Source organism: Papio anubis, chromosome 4 (genome assembly GCF_008728515.1).
Source record: "Papio anubis isolate 15944 chromosome 4, Panubis1.0, whole genome shotgun sequence".
Taxonomy (NCBI): domain Eukaryota; kingdom Metazoa; phylum Chordata; class Mammalia; order Primates; family Cercopithecidae; genus Papio; species Papio anubis.
Window position 1 is genome coordinate 127,490,029 of NC_044979.1, and position 21,780 is coordinate 127,511,808.

Below are 21,780 nucleotides of genomic sequence, written 5' to 3' on the forward strand. Positions count from 1 at the left end.
CTATTGCCCTGCTTTTTTTTTTTTTTTTTTTTTTTCAGACAGGATCTTACTATGTTGCCCAAGTTGGTCTCAAACTCCTGGTCTCAAGCAATCCTTCTGCCTTGACCTCCCAAAGCACTGGGATTACAAACATGAGCCATCACATCTACCCAGGGATGGCCCTTATTCCAGACATCTTCCTGCTCCATCCCAGGCAAATGACTACACCCCTCTGAGCCCCAATTATCTCATCTCAAAAACAGGGATCAAGTGAAGTGGTGCACACAAAGTTCGCACATACAGTAAACAGTCAACAAATGTCAGCTACTCCCCTGAACTTGCGGGGGGAACGCCTACTTACATTACATACAGAGACAATAGAGATATTTTTCAAAGGCAATTTTAAGAAGGAGACAATCTACCTACGATTGGAAGAATGGGCGCATTTCAGTTCCACTCCTGTGGTTTTTGACCCTACCTCCAACTCTCCGGAAGCCCAAAAAGAATGTGGCAGTGTGTTTGTGCATTATCAGGGAGCCAAGAGATTCCCTGGGCATTCTGGCAGGTGACGCATGAGATTTTGCCAGGGCAGTAACAAACCAAGACAAAGAACTCAGGCAATTCCCTCAAGGACACTCAGTGAGTGTGGAGCAAAGACGAAAATAGAGCAGAGGATGGATCATTCCCTTCCCTGTCCTGGCTTTCTTTTCTTCTCTCTCTCTAATGGCTTAGATTATTATTTTCTCCCAGCATGACCATCAGCCATTAGAGCAGGTGCAGTTTTTGTAAACAGCCGGCAGAAGTGCTGCGAGGGAGGTCAAGGGCAGGTGCTCCTGCCGAGGGCTGGCCTGGATTCCATGTTTCTGGTTCCTGTTGCTATTGTTCTGTTGCATCAGCACACACCCTGGAGGTTGCATCCTGAGATCCAGGAGTGTTTGGCAGCAGAGGGAACACTAGCCCATCCCTCCCAGGTGGGATGGATGACAGAAAGTCTAAGGCAGAGTGATACATTCCCCATCTCATATAAAAAGATAAAAAGGCACCCCTATAGGCAGCCAATTATGCAATCACCCAGGATGTGTAGTTTGCAGAGCCCTGGAGAAAAACGCTCTAAGCAGGAGACTGGGCCCGTCCAACAGTGAGGCTATGAGGACAATGGTATTGCTGAAACCTACAGCCAGTGGCCCTGACAAAGCACAATTTGCTTTCTGGTGCAGCCAGTTTCAGTTTGGTCTTTGGAGCTCAGTTTTACACCATTGAAAATTAACATAAACTGAGACAGGGTAGCAATGAAGCCCTCAGCCACTCCTTACACCTCAGTGTGAGTTTGTCAGCTCTTTTCCTAAGAGAGTAGATTTTTATTTTTTATTTTATTTTATTTTATTTTTTTGAGACAGAGTCTTACTTCGTCACCCAGGCTGAAGTGCAGTGGCATGATCTCGGCTCACTGCAACCTCCACCTCCTGGTTTCAAGCAATTCTCCTGCCTCACCCTCCCAAGTAACTGGGATTACAGCTGCCTGTCACCGTGCCCTGCTAATTTTTACATTTTTAATAGAGACAGGGTTTCCACCATGTTGGCCAGCCTGGTCTTGAACTACTGACCTCAGGTGATCCACCCGCCTCAGCATCCCAAAGTGCTGGGATTACAGGCATAAGCCACTGCGCCCAGCCAAGAGCAGACCTTTAAATGGCACAAGAGATGCAAAGACAAGGACACTGGGAACCAGATGGAAGGAAGGGTCCCTCTGAAGGGGAAGGGGGCTTGAGGAGAAAGGTGCCCCCTTCCTCATGCTTCCCAGTAGTGGGCCTCTGGGAACCCAGGCCACAGACTAGACTAAATAGAAGTTTGTTTTCGTTTGGTGCAAGACCCACTACTTTCTATCACTGGGAGCCTGAATGCGGTGCTGGGAGATTGATAAAAGCCTGATTTTTCAGTAAATCTGGAGAAAAATACCGGATGACGCTTTGTCTTATTCTTCTGTATTTTCTGGTCTTATAGAAATTAATTCGGTATAACAGCGGTTCCGTCAAAGCCTTTCTTTTCTTCTCTCCCTCCCCCTTGCAACACTGGACAAAGATTTCTCATTTCATATACCATTTATTCCAGCAGTAATTCCATCCAAGTCACTTCAGGTCCTTCACAAACAAAAACAGCAAAATGAAATTCGGTGGCAGTATTAAGATGACGGATGCGGCTGATGCAGCCTTCTGTGCAGTAAAGTCACAAAGCCTGGGCAGAGGGTCTGATTCTCAACCACGGGCAACACCTAAAATGAACAGACCAATGTTTTGTTTTGTTTTGTTTTGTTTTTGAGACAGAGTCTTGCTCTGTCACCCAGGCTGGAATGCAATGGTGCAATCTCAGCTCACTGCAACCTCCACCTCCCAGTTTCAAGCGATTCTCCTGCCTCAGCTTCCTGCGGAGCTGGGACTACAGGTGTGTGACACCATGCCCAGTTGATTTTTTTTTTATTTTAGTGGGGACAGGGTTTCACCGTGTTGCCCAGGCTGGTCTCCAACTTCTGAGATCAGGCAATCCATCCACCTCAGCCTCTCGAAGTGCTAGGATTACAGGTATGAGCCACTGTGCCCAGCTGAACATTCCTTAAGATCAAAATCAAACCTCCAGTGTCCTCTGCACAGGCAGGAGACCCAACAGTCACTATGCAGAAGAAGATGAGGTACAAAAAGGCACTTAGACACCCAGGCCACCTGGCAACACAGAACAAATTTCCCAGTCCCCAAATTCAGAAATCAGCATCCCTAATACTGAAACCTGCTTTAACAGTGGAAATAATGCAACCTGGTTCAACACTGTGGTTTATCTTGGTAGAAAGTTCCATGTCAACATGGTTCATTATGACCATGGATGAAAGCAAGCTCTGTTCCAGGACAGGCAGCTCAGTTTGTAGGGGGTACAGTTTAGTTTCTCCATTCACCCTACCCCTTCCCTCCTCCTTGGCTTGTACTTCAAGATTAAATGCAATGGGCCGGGAGCAGTGGCACACACCTCTAAACCTAGCACTTTCGGAGGCCGAGGTGGGCAGATCACCTGAGCTCAGGAGTTCGAGACCACCCTTGGCAACATAGCAAAACCCTGTCTCTACTAAAAATACAAAAAATTAGCTGGGTGTGGTGGCAGACACCTGTAATCCCAGCCACTTGGGAGGCTGAGGCACGAGAATAGCTTGAACCCAGGAGGCGGAGGTTGCAGAGCTGGGATTGTGCCACTGCACTCCAGCCTGGGAGACAGAGTGAGACTCTGTCTCAAATAAATAGATTAAATAAAAAAGATTAAATGCAATGTCCTTACAGATACCTTAGAAACTGATCATGCAAACTACCTAAAAGTGACAAGATAGCTCTCTGATTGTAGCCTGGTTGGCTGGGCTAAGCCACCCAAAACAAGAAGTGTGTTGATATGGTTTGGATTTGGATTTGTGTCCCACCCAAATCTCATGTCAAGTTGTAATTTCCAGTATGGAAGAGGGGCCTGGTGGGAGGTGACTGGATCATGGGGGCAGATTTCCACCTTGCTGTTCTCATGATAATGAGTTCTCATGATAGTGAGTTCTCACGAGGGCTGGTTGTTTAAAAGTGTGTGGCACCTCCCCCTCACCTTCTTCATCCTTCTCCAGCCATGTGAGATGTGCCTGCTTCCCCTTTGCCTTCTGCCATGATTCTCCTGAGGTGGAAGCCATGCTTTCTGTACAGCCTGTGGAACTGAGTCAATGAAACCTCTTTTCTTTATGAATTACCCAGTCTCAGGTAGTTCTTTACAGCAGTGTGAGAATGCACTAATACATGTGTGCTCCCAAGGGCTGTGGATCAGCACAGAACCAGAGAATGACAGCCCCAAAGGCAAGGCCACCCCTACCACAAGGCAGTAGAGATGCACCCACTGTCCCAGACTCCTGCCATCACAGGCTGGATTCATCCGGCTCCCCTTGTCCTGATTCCAGGCTCCCAGAGTGACCTTCTGATCATCCTGGCTTCCCATATGGCCAGCAGAGCACTTTTGCACTGATCATGCCAATAAGAACATGCTAGGCTCTGGGACAGTTCTCTCTCTCTTTTCAATTTAATTCATTGGCCTTCTAAGGCCTACGTTGTTAAAGGTAACTTTCAGCTGATATGAGTCCCTCACAGGCGCATTATCTAGGGAGCCTTCAAACAGAAGACATGATGCTGATGGAGTATGAATTCATCCAGGGGCTGCCCAGCTCCCTCACAGTCCTCTCTCCCTCCAACACCCACCCCAGCCCTGTGAACATGGGATAAAACCCACAAGGTAGGGACTGGCTCTTACCCCTGACACTGCCCCAGGCTTGTCAGCTCAATGGCTCATAGACTCCACACTTGGAAAGGAAGGTGTCAGAAAGATGGAGGAACAGGAGTGTGGGGCAGACAGCTGCCAGGGTTAGCAGCCGAACATGGGAATATTTCAAACGGCTTTCCTCCTGGTTGGTGAAGAAGCCCTTCTTCAGCTCTCTGGACCTTAGTCTCCTCCTCTGTAATGCTGGGAGTAAAACCTTCTTCGCAGGGTTGTTGAGAGGCTTAAAGGAGACAATATGTGTGAACTTGGAACTCACTGTGGAAATGCATGCTACTTCTGAGGTAGGAGATGAGACTGGACTTTGGACTAGATTGAAGACTGCCTAAATTAGGGAAGAGGCACCAAAAGCACCTCTCTATAACATACGCCCATCAACACCATGACAGCCCACCACTGCCATGGCCATACCCAGAAGTTACCACCCCTTGTCTAGAAATTTCTGAATAACCCACCCCTTAATTTGCATGTAATTAAAAGTGGGTATAAATAGGACTGCAGCACTGCCCCTGAGCTGCTGTTCTCCACACACTGCCTACGAGGCAGCCCTGCTTTGCAGGAGCAGTCACAGACCTGTAACACTAACGCCTCCATGAAGCTGGTTTCTTCTACCACTGGCTTACTCTTGAATTCGTTCCTGAGCAAAGCCAAAATCCTTCCCAGGCTAAGCCCCAACTTTAGGGCTCACCTGCCCTGCATCACTTCCAATCACTTATAAAATCACCCCAGTCCCTGACTCCTGCTTTCCTGTACCCTGTATCTATGATTCCCCTACTCCCCACTGTCTTGGCTAAAATACAAGCAACCCTGGAATGGTCAATGGCAGTACAGCATGTTCTGCAAGGCTGCACTACCCCCACTGACCCTGACCACCAAGGCTCCCAAGAGGTGTTCAATCTTTCACCCTTGCACAAATGAGATGGTGGGGCAGGGGCAGCAGTGAGCAGTAATTACAGAAAGAAAGAACAAGAAGTCTAAGGACAGAAACATGGAGGCCTCAGGGATTTAGCAGATGATCTCAGAGAGAAAGACTGGACATCCACCCACTTTAACTTTATGACTCATGATCTCACATCCCAAACTCTCTTTCTTAATACTTGCTCACACTCCCAGAATCTCCCAATGTTCGCTGGCCTATGTAGCAATCCTAGAATTCTCTAAAGCAAATGGTGACTCTGAGTATAACTCAGGGAATTCTGGGAGTACTATCTACCCTCATATACCCCAAGGGAGATGAGCCACCCAGAACCTACTTCCCCAATGTTATGGACTTAATACCTGTGCCTCCCCTAAATTTCATGCTGAAGCTATATCTCTACAATGTCACTGTATTTGAAGGTGGGGCCTTTGGGAGGTAATTAGGTTTATATGGTGTCATGAGGGTGGGCCCTCATAATGGGATTAGTGCCCTTATAAAGAGAGACTAGAAAGTACTCTCTCTCTCTCTTCTCTTTTCTTTCTCCTTTCTTCTCTCCTTGCTCTATCTGTCATGTGAGGACACAATGAGAAGGTGACCACCTGAAAGCAAGAAAGAGAGCCCTCACCAGTATCTGACCATGCTGGCACCCTGATCTTTCTTTTCAGCCTTCAGAATCATGGGGGAAAAAGATGTCTGTCGTGTAAGCCACCCAGTCTATGGTATTTCATTACAGCAACCCAAGCCGACTAAAACACCCATCTTTCCATCCACCCTCTCTTCCACAGCAAGCTCTGTACTTGTACTTCTCTAGGTTCAGTTTGCAGATTACCTGAATCCAAATCACCTGCCATATTGCAGATTCCTGAGCCCATCCTAGATCTAAATCCTAAATCCAAATCTCTGGAGGAAACCCCAGAGACCAGCTCAGAAATCTGCATTGTAAACAAACTCCCAAAAGATTCAAGTCTAAAGTCCACCATCCCAGGGTCTGCTGGAAAAAAACAGCAAAGACGTCCTTTAGTCCAATGTGAACCATGGACAGATGAAATTCCCTCATGAATTTCACTGATTATCACTAATGGGGAACGTGAATTAGAAGCTTAGATCACCTTAAGAAAAAGAGGAATAATTTACAAATGTGAATGAATTTCTTTCTTTTTTTTTTTTTTTTTTTTTTTTTTTGTGAGATGAAGTCTCGCTCTGTCACCCAGGCTGGAGTGCAGTGGCGCAATCTCGGCTCACTGCAATATCTGCCTCCTGGGTTCACGCCATTCTGCTGCCTCAGCCTCCTGAGTAGCCGGGACTATAGGCGCCCGCCACCGCACCTGGCTAATTTTTTTGTATTGTTAGTAAAGACAGAGTTTCGCCATGTTAGCCATGATGCCCTTGATCTCCTGACCTCGTGATCCACCAGCCTTGGTCTCCCAAAGTGCTAGGATTACAGGTATGAGCCACTGTGTCCGGCCATGAATTTCTTACTATCCCTTTTCTTTCCCTTCCCTCCCCAGAGATAGTCATATTTCAGAAATCCTAAGTCTAAGGTTCTCAAACATGTTCATGCCTCATACCTAGAGGGCTTGTTCAGACCCAGAAAGCTGGTCCTCACTCTAGGGTTTCTGATTCAATAAGTCTCCAGTGGGGCTCAAGAGTTTACAACTCTAACACATTCCCAGGTGATGCTGATGATGCTGGTTTGGGGCACACACTTTGAAAGCCATTGTCTCATGTGCTTTATCTTTGGACAACCAAGGTGGACTCTCCAGCATGCTCACGTAGGGGATCTGAAAAACCAAAAACACACCCAGGGATGGGACTGGATGCCCTCCTAACCTCCCTGTCAGGGTCCATGGCTCCAGTGAAGATGGTTGTCTGCTCTCTTCCTATAGGTGCCCAGACACCAAGGCTCCTTAAGCAGCACTGTGCCAACACTATCGGTTATCTAACCAGGCCTCATCCCCAGCCCCCAACCACTCACCATGCTGGCCTCCTCTGCAGCTAAGGGTGGCCAAGTGACAGAGCTCTGACCAAAGGGACACAGGGAAAGTGTGCTGGTGGCAGGGAAGGGGGTGTGCATGGAGAAGAAGAGAAAGCTGTTGTTCTCCTGATGCTGCTACCAACTTCCCTCCCTCTTTCTTGAACGTAGACTGCATGCCTGGAGCTATGGCAGCCTCTTTGCAGCCATGAGGGGGGCCTTGACCTTCAGCTTCTCACTCCATGCAATGGCAGCCCCTTCCCATATTCTTGGTTGTATATAAAACAAACCCTTATTCAATGTGCTATTAGTTGGCTTTCTGTTTCTTGAGGCTGAAAGTATTCTGAATTGATATACTACTACTCCACTTTAATTTTAACCAGTTATCTGATATTTGGACGTTCTGTCTCCTGGGGGGATGGGAGACACACAGAGCAAAAGCAGCAATAATTATACCAGAGACACTCTCTGCTTTCTCTTCTCCAGGCCAAATCCCTCCGTCCTCTCACTCCTGTACTCACTGGGCCTATTCCCCTTGACTCTTCCTTGCAGCCTCTGTCTGACACATGCTCATCACCATGTTTTCTCCATAGCCTGTGCTGGGCAATACCCGAGATCTGCTCTGCAGCTAGAGCCAAGCAAACAGGCCCAGCTGGCCTCTGGCTTGGTCCAGAGACACAGGCTACTGCTCTGGGCTTTTTTCCATTATTACCCTTCCAGCCATGGGAGTAACCCAAGTGAGAATGTACCCTACCTGGAGCACAGCTTGTCACAGACATAGAGCTGAGTGGAGGTGGACGGTCGATTCCATGACTTCTCACAGGTCTCAGATGGGACTAGGGATGGCCACTAGCATAAAGTTTGCTGGTCTGAGTTAGGCACCTTTAGCAGAGTCAAGCCATCCTGTACTCCTGCTCGACTGGGACATCAGGGGCTGTTTGGAGACAGCTGGGAGACTCCTCTCCACTGTGAGAACAGAAATGGATCATGAGTGTCCCTAAATGTGCCTCCTATATGTAGATTTCCTTGCTTTGGCCTTACTCTTCAGACTCATCAGCTACCAGAGAGCCAAGCTCACAAACACCATGAAACCATGCAGCTGGCAGCTGCCCAAATGCACTGAGGCTGACGAAAGATCCAAGAAATTCTCCAAAAGATGAGTCTGGGTCCAGATGGGGCCATCTTGGTCCTGCCTTCCCCGCTAAAGCCACTCAGGCCAATGCCAGCTGGTCCGCTAAGGCAAAAGGAGCCTCCCAGGGGAATCCTGGGTCCATTGACAGCCTTCTGGCTGCAACTCCCAAGTCTCAGTGGCCTGAGCTGGAAAGACGCAGAGGCAGCAGCAGCACCATCTGGTGCTGGGCCATACCCTTCGCGATTCTCTTGGCCATCCACCCATGACCATAAAATGGCTATATCACCTCCAAGAATCACGCCCTCGCAGTGCAGCACCCAGGGCAAAGAGGAAAAGGCAGGAGGACTCTTTGTGCATACTACTCTCTTTGTTGGGGAAGGAAGCATATCCCAGGTGGCCACTTGTTGAAAATGCCGTTCATGTCATGTGTCAGAACCAAGCCACAGCCCTGGATGATCCAGGCATAGGGGAATTGAACACACTGAAATATAGGTATTGGCCAAGTAGGATCAAATCAGCACTTTACCGAGGAGGAAAAAAAAAGCGGGGGGAGGGTGGTAGTGGTTATTGTAAGCTAAGGACTGCCACCCAAAGATAGCAAGTCCTAATCCCTAGAACCTGTGAATGGTAATTTATTTGGAAACAGGGTCTCTGCAAATGTGATCAAGTTAGGGCTTCTGAGATGGCAACATTAGCCTGGATTATCCAAGTGGGCCCAAAATGCAACCACGAGTCTTTATAAGGAGGCAGAGGGAGTTCAATAGACACATGCAGGAGTAAAGAGTTGAGGTGAAGACAGAGCAGAGGGAGATTGGAAGGTGCTGGCCCAGGAATAGGGCAATGCCACCACAAGCCAAGGAATGTTGGGAGCCACTGGAACCAGGAAGAGGCAAGGAAGAGATTCTCTTCTAGAGCCTCTGGAGGGAGTGTGGCCCTGCTGACACCTTGATTTCAGCCCTGTGGTACTGATTTTGGACATCTGATCTTCTTAACTTGGAGGATACATTTCTGTTGTTTGAAGGCCTTAAGTTTGTGGCAATTTGTTACAGGGGCTACAGGAAACACATTCAAGGACAATGGCTTCTAGACAGGATACCAGCTGTGTTGACCCCAGGTCAACTAAGCTGAGTGGAGGTGGATGGTTGATTCTGTAACTTCTCACAGGTCCCAGATGGAACTAGGGCTAGCCACTAGCATAGGTGTAACGTTTACTGGGTTGAGTTAGAAGCCTTAAGCAGAGTCAAGCCATCCTGTGCCCCTGCTTGGCTGGGACATCAGGGCCTGTTTGAAGACTGCTGGACTGTGTGTGGCCCCCTACCCACCCTGGCCTTCAACACACACGTGTACATCACATACACACACAGACACACACACACACACACCAAGCAAGTCCCTCCTCATTATCTGCCTTGCTATATCCTGAAGATGAGCCCTGGAGCAAACACCAAACTGGGGTCCTCTTAGGCCACTGTCTCCTCCTCTGTTGGGCTGGATAACTCCTATGCATACCCAGGGAAGAAGGCATCTGATAAGCCACCAGCACAGAAGCAGAGAAGCTGACATAGCACCTAGCATGGAAAGCCAGGCATGCCACGGCCGGCAGAATCTTGCCCTGTGTTTCTTCCTCAACCCATGAGCTGGAACCAGGACTCTCTCTCAGACTCGCTCAGCCAAACACAGAATGTTACCAGGCGATGTGCTTTTCAGCAAATCACTCATAAAAAATTCATGGCTGCAGCTGACCCTCATTAGAATGTGTTTCATTAAATTAAAACATCAATCCCAGAAATATATGCTTGCTTAACAAGCAGAAATGATTTGGGAACCTCATGCTATATGCCATCAAATCAAATCAAATGGTGAGAGCAAACGAAATTAAGCCATCAAGCAAGGGGGGGTGGGAGGGATAACAGGGGTCTCTTGCCAAAAAAACATTAATCATGGCCCCCAAGCACACATGAGTAAGGATGGGAAGTAAATTCAGGTTACTGTTCTTAGAAGGATGAGAACTGGAAGCACTCCCTCAAACAGATGTCCACTGTAGAGATTATTTGTTTAGATGACAGCTAATTTAAATTAAAATAATGGAAAACATCATAAGAAACAAAGAAAATCTTCACGATCAAAAAGGTTTAGGAAAAACGTATTGAGGTTGGGCGCGGTGGCTCATGCCTGTAATCCCAACACTTTGGGAGGCCCAGGCGGAGGATCACTTGAGGTCAGGGGTTCAAGACCAGCAGCCTGGCTAACATGGAAAAACTCCATTTACTAAAAATACAAAAATTAGCCAGGCATGGTGGCATAAGACCACCCTACTCAGGAGGCTAAGGCAGGTGAATCACTCCCAGGAGGCAGAGGTTGCAGTGAGCTGAGATCGCACCACTGCACTCCAGCCTGGGCAACAAAGTAAGACTCTGACTCAAAAAAACAATACAAATAAAAATGTATTGAACACCTACTTCTCTGCTTCCTTCTGAAACCTCATCAAAATAGAAGTAAAATAATCGAGACATGAATAAACCTAAATGCCCATCAATGACAAACTGGATTAAGAAAATGGGGTGCATATATAACACAGAATACTATGTAGCCATAAAAAGAATGAGATCATGTCCTTTGCAGAAACATGGATGGAACTGAAGGCCATTATTATTAGCAAACTAACGCAGGAACAGAAACCCAAATACCACATGTTCTCACTAATAAGTGGGAGGTTAAATGATGAGAACACATGAACACAAAGGGGGAAGAACAGACACTAGGGCCTGCTTGAGCATGGAGGGTGGAGGGTGGGAGGAAGGACAGGAGCAGAAAAGACAACTATTGGGTACTGGGCTTAATACCTGGGTGACGAAATAATCTGTACAACAAGCCCCCGTGACATGACTTCACCTGTGTAACAAACTTTCACATGTATCCCTGATCCTAAAAGTTTTTTTTTTTTTAATAAAAAGAAAGTAAGTGCTCAAAAAAAAAAAACCAAGTCAGGATTATGGGGTCATGTCAAAAGGGCACAGAAAGCAACCTGAAAGAGGTCCCAATGGTCAAAGCTAGAACAATTTGAGCAAGAAGAGAAATAAACATAGTATTAGACATAGCTTAAAGGTTAAAATAAATATTCATAAGTCCATACTGATATAAATACATGACTGAAAAAACAAATAACTGGGATAGAAGGGACAATTCTCCCTTACAGAAGAATTTCAATTAATAAATGTGGGAGGAATGAGAGAGCTAGAAATGCACCACTTAGACTGCTGGCAACGTCCATCAGTGAATGCTAACAATAGTGGGCAAAAGTTTAAGAAAAACTAAGACATTTGCATAGCCTCTGAGTATGTACTAACTATAAAAAAGGAAACCTCTACACTCCACTGTAACTTGACAGGGGACAAATCTGAAAGAAAACAATTTTTTTTTTTTTTTAAGACCGGGTCTCTCTTGCCCAGGCTGGAGTGCAGTGGTGTGATCATAGCTCACTGCAGCCTTAAACTCCTGGGCTCAAGTGATGGTCCCCATCAGCCTCCAGAGTAGCTGGAACTACAAGTGCATACCACCGTGACCAGCTAATTTTGGAGGGTTTTTTTGTAGAGGCAGAGTCTGGCTATGTTGTCCAGGCTGGCCTTGAATTCCTGACCTCAAGTGATCCTCCCACCTTGGTCTCCCAAAGTGTTAGGATTATAGGCGTGAGCCACTGCACCCAGCCAAAAACCATCTTAAGCTAGGAATCAGTAACAATGTCACCAGTAATAAGACATGTTATGCACTCAGAAGGATGCATCACCTCTCTGATGTCCTTCCCCCAAATCTAAATCAAATCATGAATAAAAGCCAGACAAACCCAAATGAAGAAACATTCCACAAAACACCTGACTAGTCCTCTTCAAAAGTATCAAGGTCAGGTGCTGGGCATGGTGTTACATTCCTGCAATCCTAGCACTTTCGGAGGCTGAGGCAGGCAAATCACTTGAGGTCAGGAGTTTAAGACCAGCCTGGCCAACATGGAGAAACCCTGTCTCTACTAAACATACAAAAATTAGTCTGGCATGGTGTGGGCAGCTGTAATCCCAGCTACTCGGGAAGCCGAGGCAGGACAATCATTTGAGCCTTGGAGGAAGAGGTTGCAGTGAGCCAAGATCGAGCCACTTTCAGCCTGTGCGACAGAGCGAAACTCCATCTTGAAAAAAAAAAGTATCAAGGTCAGGAAAGACAAGGAAAGACTGTGAGGCTCAGATTAGCACAAACTAAGGAACTCTGACAATGAACTACAATATGGGATCCTGGATTGGATTTGGGGACAGAAAATAAGGGATGTTACTGGGAAATCTGGCAAAATCTAAATAAGGGCCAGGCATGGTGGTTCACACCTGTAATCCCAGCACCTTGGGAGTCTGAGGCGGGTGGATTACATGAAGTCAGGAGTTCAAGACCAGCCTGGCCAACATGGTGAAACCTCACCTTTACTAAAAAATCAAAATTAGCCAGGCGTGGTGCTGAGCACTCATAAGCCCAGCTATTCTAGAGGCTGAGGCAGTAGAGTCGCTTGAACCCAGGAAGTGGAGGTTGCAGTGAGCTGAGATCATACCACCACATTCCAGCCAAGGAAACAAAGTGAGACTTTGTCTTAAAAAAAAAAAAAAAAAAAAATCTAGCTGGGCGCGGTGGTTCACACCTGTAATCCCAGCACTTTGGGAGGCCAAGACAGGTCAATCACGAGGTCAGGAGATCGAGACCATCCTGGCTAACACGGTGAAACCCCGTCTCTAATAAAAAAAAATACAAAATATTAGCCAGGCATGGTGGCAGGTGCCTGTAGTCCCAGCTACTCAGGAGGCTGAGGCAGGAGAATGGCGTGAACCCGGGAGGCGGAGCTTGCAGTGACCTGAGATCATGCCACTGCACTCCATCCAGCCTGGGCGACAAAGCGAGACTCCATCTTAAAAAAAAAAAAAGTGTCTGTAGTTTACTTGACAGTATTGTACTAGTGCTAATTTACAAGCTTTGACCATCATACCACGGTTATGTAAGATGTTACCATTAGGGAACTCTCTGTACTATCTTTGCAACTATCCTGCAAGTCTAAAATTATTTCAAAATACAAAGTTAAAAATGAATCTTATGTCAAAGGCAGCAGCGTGGAGACATGCAAAGAGATGAGTTTCTGGGTCAGATTCCTCCATTGCAGGAGATGCTGACATCAGCCTGACCACTGGACTATCAATTAGTCCCTTATGGTCCGTAGCAGGGATAATCTATGGATTTACGAGGACAGGCAACATGAACGAAAGTTTGAAAGAAGAAACGAAGGAGAAGTCAGCCGAGTGGAATACCAATTGGGTACAGAGGGAGATGTTAATTCATGCCCAGGACCTTAGAGGGGAGGCTCCAGAAGGTGAGGAGTAAGTTGCAGGATTGGAAAAATAAAATAAAGCATGGCTGTAATTCTGTATAAGGTTACATGGAATCAGCCTAAATGCCCATCAATGGCAGATTGGATAAAGAAAATGTGGTACATATACACCATGAAATACTATGCAGCCATAAAAAAAGGAGATCCTGTCTTTTGTGGGAACATGAATAGAGGTGCTGCTCTCCCCTTAGTCCTCCATAGTCCACCCCTGTGCCAATTCCACTCAGATAGCTGAGTACCTCCCACTAGGGACTCCGGGGCTGGGGTCCTAGGCACACAAAAGGGCAAGGGGTAACAGGAGCAAAGGAAAGTTCCATGAAAGTCTAGATCCCGGATGGAGAGCCCTGAGCTCCTTCATGAGGCTCAGCCCCCAGCATGCACACAGCAGGTCTAGACTCCCAGCAGAAGACTAGAAGTTTCTTCTCTAGGAAAACTGAATAGCCCTAGAAGAAAGATCTATAGATATGGGTATTTGGGCTTCACTCCATATATTAGTTTGCCATTACAAACTAATACAGAGCGGGGTGTCTTGAACACCAGAAATTTATTTTTTCACAGTTCTGGAGGCTGAAAGTCCAAGCTGTCAGCAAGGTTGGTTTCATTCTGAGACGTCTGTCCTGGGCTTGTAGATGGCTGTATTTTCCAAGTGTCTTCACATGGTCTTCCCCCTGTGTGTCTGTGTCCTAATCTCCTTTTCTTATAAGGATACCAGGCATATTGGATTAAAGGCCACCCCAGTGACATCGTTTAACTCCCGTTTTCTCTTTTAAAGCCCTATCTCCAAGTACAGACACATTCTGAGATACTTGGGGTTAGGACCATAAAAGTATGCCTCTGCTGACAGATAAAATGGTCTAGCCCCCATGGCTTATTAGGGTGAGTTAGAGCAGAACCAGGTGGTCATGGCTGGGTGAAGGTTCAGTCACATACACTGTGTTCTCAGAAAGATGTTATAAAAGTTACATACATTGTGTTCTCAGAAAGATGTTATTAAAGTATCACAGGACATCCGTTTCTACAATCAAGTCAAACCAGTTTCTCTTGTTGGTGCCCAGATAAAGTGAAGCAAGAAGTCCCCCACCTCCCAACTGGCCTTTTGAAAGGTCTAATAGAGACTTCTGGTTTGGGGCTTGGAAACCAACCAATCAGAACTCACCTGCTCCATCCAGTCAGGGTTCAACCACATCAACCAGTCATGATTCAGCTGCATAACCAACCCGAACTAAGCAAGTCTGAAGCCTTCATTTGCATAAATTGGCTTGATTGGGAACCTCAGCAGGGAGTTTTGCTATAAACCCTGAACGTATTTGTTCTCTGGAACTCACCTTTGTTTTACACCAAAGACGTGGCTCCCTTGTTTGCAAACTATTCACTGAATGAAGTCTCTTTCCTCCAAATTGCTTTTCAGAGAACTTAGGATAACAGGACTCAAGAAATGAATTTCGGAGGGACATAATTCATTTCATACACCCAGCAAAACAGTCATCCACCTGCCAGAGCACCTACCAGTGAGAACCTTTGGCTTCCCCTTACCACCACAATGCACAGAAAGCTACCAAACATCTTAGTTCCTTCCTCCTAAATACAAAAGAACAAAGCATCTTCAGGCATTTGAGGAAAATAAAAATCATGAGGACAGACATAAAAGCCAACAAATAGGTAAAATACACTGGGAGCAAGAAGCAGGTAGACCCCTTGCAGAACACAAGGGAAACCCACTTATCATCCTCAGAGAGTCAACGGAAAGATACCATACTCATGAAACAAGAACAGGATACTTAGAAAAAGGAAAAGTTAGGGAATAAGAAAGGCTCTTGGAAATTAAATATAACAAAAAATTTAAAACTCCAAAAGAGTTGGAAGATCAAGTTGAATAAATTTTTCAGAAAATTAAATGAAAAGCCCCCCCAAAAAAAGTGAGAGAAATAAGAAAAAACAAGGGGTCAACTGAGATCTAGCACCTGACACAGAAGCATTCCGGAAAGAGATAATAGAGATGGCAGAGGAAAAAAGATTTAATTTTAAAAATCTACTAGAACCAAAGATTCTAAGAAAGTAAATCAAAAAAGAGAAAGAGATACACATATTAGTAAAACCTAGAATGAGGTTGGCTCTTGGGCGCTTCATCACTCTTAATAACAGTGCAGTAGACAGCAGAGATTGTTTGGGTTTGAATCCGACTCCACTCCCTCAGAAAAATGACCCTCAAGTTATTTAACCTCTCTATGCCTCAGTTCCCTCATTTGTAAAATGGAAGCAAAGATAGTGTTTACCTAATAGAGTTGCTGCAAATATTATGTGAGATGGGACATGTGAGGTGACTGTCACATAGTACCTGGTCAATAAACATGAGTTATTGTCACCACAGCAGTGCCCAACCTTTCTGGCACCAGGGACCAGTTTCAAAGAAGACAATTTGTCCATGGACTAGAGGGGAGGGGTGGTTTCAAGATTATTCAAGAGCATTACATTTATTGTGCACTTTATTTCTATTATTGTTACTTATATTGTTACTTACTCAACATTATGCAGAATCAGTGGGACCCCTGAGCTTGTTTTCCTGCAACTGGATGTCACTGTCTCCCATCTGGCCTGCCATTTTGAAAAGCCATAAAACTCAAACATTTATTTTATTTCTGTGTGTGCCAATATATGTAGATAAATGTGCAGAAAAATATTTTGAAAGGTGCATGATACATTATCCACAGTGAAAATTAGCATGGAGCTGGAAAGCCTGGAGATGGGCTGTTGCTTTACTCTATTTCCCTATTATTGAATTTTTTTCAAGAATGACACAAAATTGGGTTAATCAGATGCAAGTGCAACAATATACCCACAAATGAAAATTGAAGCCAAAAATACAAAGTTAAAAAAAAAAAAAAGCAGCACCAGGCACAATGACTCATGCCTGTAATCCTAGCACTTTGGGAGGCCAAGGTGGGTGGATCGTTTAGGAGTTAAGCCTGGGCCACATGGCAAAATCTATGTCTACAAAGAAAAAAAAATTACAAAAAAATTAGCTGTGCGTGGTGGCATACGCCCGTAGTCCCAGCTACTCAGGAGTCTGAAGTGGGAGGATCACTGGAGCCAAGAAGGTTGAAGCTGCAGTGAGCCAAGATCACACCACTGCACTGCAGGCTGGGCGACAGGGCAAGACCCTGTCTCAAACAAAATAAAACTAAAAACAAATTAAAAAATTTTTTTAAATGGAAAATCAACACACACACACACACACACAAATTACATAACAATAAAGGAGAAAATAAATGACTAAGGTATTAAAGTTGTACTCCCAGACATAAAGTAGTTATATAACTATTATAGTAATAAAAACACGTGTGTGTGCATATATGTGTGTGTATATATGTGTATTTGTGTGTCTGTGTGTATATAAGTGCATTTGTGTGTCTGTGTGTATACGTGTGTGGATATGTGTGTGTATTTGTGTGTCTGTGTGTATATATGTTTGTGTGTCTGCATATATATGTGTGTGTATTTGTGTGTCCGTATATATGTATGTATATGTGTGTATTTGTGTGTCTGTGTATACGTGTGTAGATATGTATAACTGTGTGTACTTGTATGTGTGTATGTATGTGTATATGTGTTATATGCATAATGTACATATATGTACATATATATACATACATATATACATACATATACATACATATATGTACATTATGCATATATATGCGTGCATGTGTCTGTGTATTTATATACATACATATAGTAAAAATGTCATAAATTCCAGAAAAAAAGTTTGCAGAAAGTGTCATATTATAACACTCTATCATAATATGATAATCAAGTGAAAAATCAAAATATTTAATTTAAATAAAGCACCTAAGTAGGATGACTATAAGCATATAACACGAGAAACAATAGAGATGTTTTTCAAAAGTACATGAGATCCCAAAAGTTGGCCCCAATTCTATGGCATTCCCTGTACCCATGGATCAGTGGTCTCAGCATCACTAACAGGGGGACAGCCACATATCCTACGCCTCCTGATGTGAGGCAGTAAGAAGCACACATTACCACCTAGGAGGTATTCTTGCCCTCTCCCCTCCAAAAGCAAAGATGAAGTTGAATGTATCTGAGTCACCAGATCAGTGGTTCTCAAAGTGTGGTCTGAGGATTCTGGCATTCTCCCAGAGCTACTTCACAAAGTCCACAAAATCAAAACTACTTTCTTAATAATACAAGGACTTATTTGCCCTTTTCACTCTCATTCTCTACAAAGTGTACAGCAGAGTTTTCCAGAAGCTGCATGATATATGATGACAACATCTCTCTCTCTCTCTCTTTTTGTTTTGGTGTTTGTTTGTGACAGGGTCTTGCTCTGTTGCCCATGCTGGAGTGCAGTGGTGCAATCTTGGCTCACTGCAATCTCCAATTCCCAGGCTCAAGTAATCCTGCCACCTCAGCCTCCTAAGTAGCTAGGACTACAGGTGTGCACCACCATCTCGGCATTTTTTTTTTTTTTTAATTTTTTGTGGAGACGAGGTCTCATGATATTGCCTAGACTAGTCTTAAACTCCTAGGCTCAAGCAATCCTCCCACCTCAGCCTGACATCACCTGTCTAATGGCCAAGGGAGGATGTGCTTATGTCTCCTTGTGTGTTAAATTTTTCTATTTAAATTTCCAATATGCAAAGTATCAATAGGTATGATCTATGTCAGTAAAAGCATTTTGGGGGTCTTCAATAAATTGTAAGATTGTGAAGGGTTCCTGAGGCCAAAATGTTTGAGAATCCTGCCCTTGTTCTAACCAGCAGTTTACAGCAAATACAGAGGTCTACAGAAGCAAGTTAAATTCCATGAGGAAGCATCAGCAAAGCCCCAGAACATAATATCTGACATTTATAGGTGACATGACACAGTATCTGGGATTTGCTTTAAAATACTCCAGGATGAACAAGGGTGTCTGTGGAGTGGGAGCGAAACAAGATTGAAAAACTGATCATTAGTAAAACCAGGTGATAGATGGGGTTTGTGGGGGTACATTTACAATCCTCTCTACTTTAAGATAGAATTTTTAATTTTATTGTCACAATACAATAAAGATAAAAATAAATTCAGTAAATTGTCTTCATTTTTTTAGAGTAACAGTTACATCAGGAAAAAATATGAAATATAAGACCATTTCAAAACATAATAATAATGTTGTCTAAAAATTAAAGATGATAAAACAGGCTCCTTCACTAAGAATATCAATAAACAGAAAAAAAACAACAAGGTGGGAAAAAAAAGGATCAATGAAAATTCATCATGTAGCAGGAGCTCTTAAGCCCTAGGAGCCAGCAAGGGAAATGAATCCAGAACTGGACTCTGGTAACCAACATGGAACAACTACAAGATTCAAACAACATTATGCAGAGAACACTTGGCACTCACTCCCGAAAAGATGAAAGGTGGCATTTCAAAATCAATCTAGGTTACACTGGGGTTTAAAAGAAGCTTAGGATAAAATAAGACAATTAAGAATATCCCAGAAATGCAGTCCAAAAAAGAACTGGTTCTGTAAAACATCACATCAATGAAACATATTACAGAGAATCAAGTAGAACTCAATGAATGCAAGGGAGCAAATGGTGTATGCAACGAGGAACCTAATCTTCATGTTGAAGGGTGTCTGCAAAAGCTGAATCAAGAGGCTTGGTGCAGTGGCTCATGCCTGTAATCCCAGCACTTTGGGAGGCTGAGGCGGGTGGATCACCTGAGGTCTGGAGTTCGAGGCCAGCCTGGCCAACATTGTGAAACCCCGTCTCTACTAAAAATACAAATATTAGCCAGGCGTGGTGGCAGGCACCTGTAATCCCAACTACGCAGGAAGCTGAGGCAGGAGAATCACTTGAACCCGGGAAGTGGAGGTTGCAGTGAGCCAAGATTGTACCATTGCACTCCAGCCTGGGCAACAAGAGTAAGACTCCATCTCAAAAAATAAAAAAATAAAATAAAATAAAAAATAAGCCAAATCAATACGTAACAGAAAAATGTGCCCTGGGAGGAAGTAGTTTTTCCAGATTGTTTTAAAATCCAGTTTGGAGATGAAAGGGGCTCATGACATTCTTCCAGAACTGTCAAAGAGTAAGATATCAATCCCTCTCTTGGGAAATGCCTTCTTAATGCAAGGAAAAAGAGATACTAGATCACCTTTAAAGAAACACAATAAACAAGCCTTTTCTCAGAACTCTCATCTGAGACTTCAGTGATATACACAAACCCTCAGAAATAAAAGCAGAGCGACTTCAAGGTACTCTTTGTCCAGCAAAGCTGTCATTTAGCAGCACCTGCAACAGAAGGACCTCAGTGCGTCCAGCGCCTGAAGGAGTTATTCAAAGTGCACACCTTTCACTGACAAATTTCACTTCTGGAATTACTTCCAACAGCAACTGAGTTTAAATGCCAATTCCAAGAGATAAACCAAGGGCACTCATGGGAAGGGCTACTTTTCTGTGAAAAATAAGAAGCAATACCATCACAGATCAAGGTAACATTTGGTATCAAAGAAAGAACTATTAAGAAGGAAAGAGTAATAACTGTTCTTCCACCGAGAGGATCCAAATTGCTGGACTGACATAAGCAGTTAAAAGTTTAAACAGATGTATAGAGAGATGAGAGTTTGCTGAGCAATTTGGTTCAGTAATACTATGGTAGGAATGGGCTGGTTACCAGAAGAATGTAATCAATAAGGGGGGCAGCTACTCAGGCGGCTGAGGCAGAATTGCTTGAACTCAGGAGGTGGAGGTTGCAGTGAGCTGAGATTGCACCATTGTGCTCCAGCCTGGGTGACAGATCAAAACTCTGTCCCTAAATAAATAAATATCACAAGATCTAATGGGTTGATCAGGAGTTTCCACTTTAGCTTCTTCCTCATTTTCTCTTGCCACCGCCATGTAAAGAAGTGCCTTTCGCCTCTGAGGCCTCTACAGCTATGTGTAACTGTAAGTCCAATTAAACCTCTTTTTCTTCCCAGTCTTGGGTGTGTCTTTATCAGCAGCAAGAAATGAAAATGGACTAATACAGGCAACATGGCAAAAGCCTGACTCTACAAAAAAAATAGAAAAATTAGCCAGGCATGGTGATGTGCACCTGCAGTCCCAGCTACTTGGGAGGCTGAGGTGGGAGAATCACTTGAACCTGGGAGTTGGAGACTTCAGTGAGCCATGATCACACCAATACAGTGAGCCATGCTCACACTGCAGTCCAGTCTGGTGACACAGTGAAACTCGGTTTCAAAAAAATAAAATAAAAAATAAAGTGTCATTCCACCACTATTACACAACTAAAATATAACCTTGGGCAAGTGAGTTAACTTCAAGGAGTCACAGTTTTCCTACCCATAGATAAACAAATAAATCTATAACTAAGAGTTTTTGTGAAGATTATATGAGCCTATATATGAAAAGCATGCAGCCCAGTACCCAGCACATAGAATTTGCTAAGTCTACAGCTCTACAACCCTAAATTGTGACCTGGGGAAGACACTGGCAAACTGTGGTCCAAATCTGGCCCACTGCCTTGCTTTTGAAATGCCCTCAAGTTAAGAATGGTTTTGCATTTGTAAAGAATTGAAAAACATTCAAAGAAGAATGATATTTTGCGACACATGAAAATTACATAAAATTCAAATTTTACTCTCCAAAAATAAAGTTTGATTGGAACACAGCCACACTCATTTGTTTATGAGGTGTCTATGCCTGCTTTCACGCTGCAGTGGCACAGTTGTGTAGTTGTGACAGAAACTATATGGCCCACAGAGCTGAAAATACTTACTCTCCAGCCCGTTTCAGGAGAAGTCTGCCAACTTCTAACCTAATCAATTATTGGACAAAGGTAGCAAATCAAGTAATTATAAATCAATTATTTGTTTCCTCTGAGTGTAATGTTGTAAGTGGAGATTCCATTCCTAGAAGCCCATATCATATAGTAAAAATACAGAAACTTCTTACAAGAAAAAAATTAAATCAATTTTTTAATTAATACATTACATGATTTTGGAAGCATGGCCAGGTGTAGTGGCTCTC

At 44.2% G+C, this 21,780-nt stretch overlaps 1 long non-coding RNA gene across 2 annotated transcripts in view; it reads right to left on the minus strand.

The window, feature by feature from the left end:
- Positions 1-1,573: 1,573 nt before the first annotated feature.
- Positions 1,574-21,780, minus strand: part of LOC116274415 — a 63,838-nt gene continuing 43,631 nt past the window's right edge. The window contains exons 1-3 of one of the 2 annotated variants that reach the window (XR_004183022.1): positions 7,960-10,563; positions 4,291-4,537; positions 1,574-2,248 (exon numbers count right to left, since the gene is read on the minus strand). This is a non-coding gene — a long non-coding RNA (uncharacterized LOC116274415). Of the gene's footprint in view, positions 2,249-4,290; positions 4,538-7,959; positions 10,564-21,780 lie in introns of those variants that run through there. The other variant, XR_004183023.1, reaches the window with a different exon arrangement.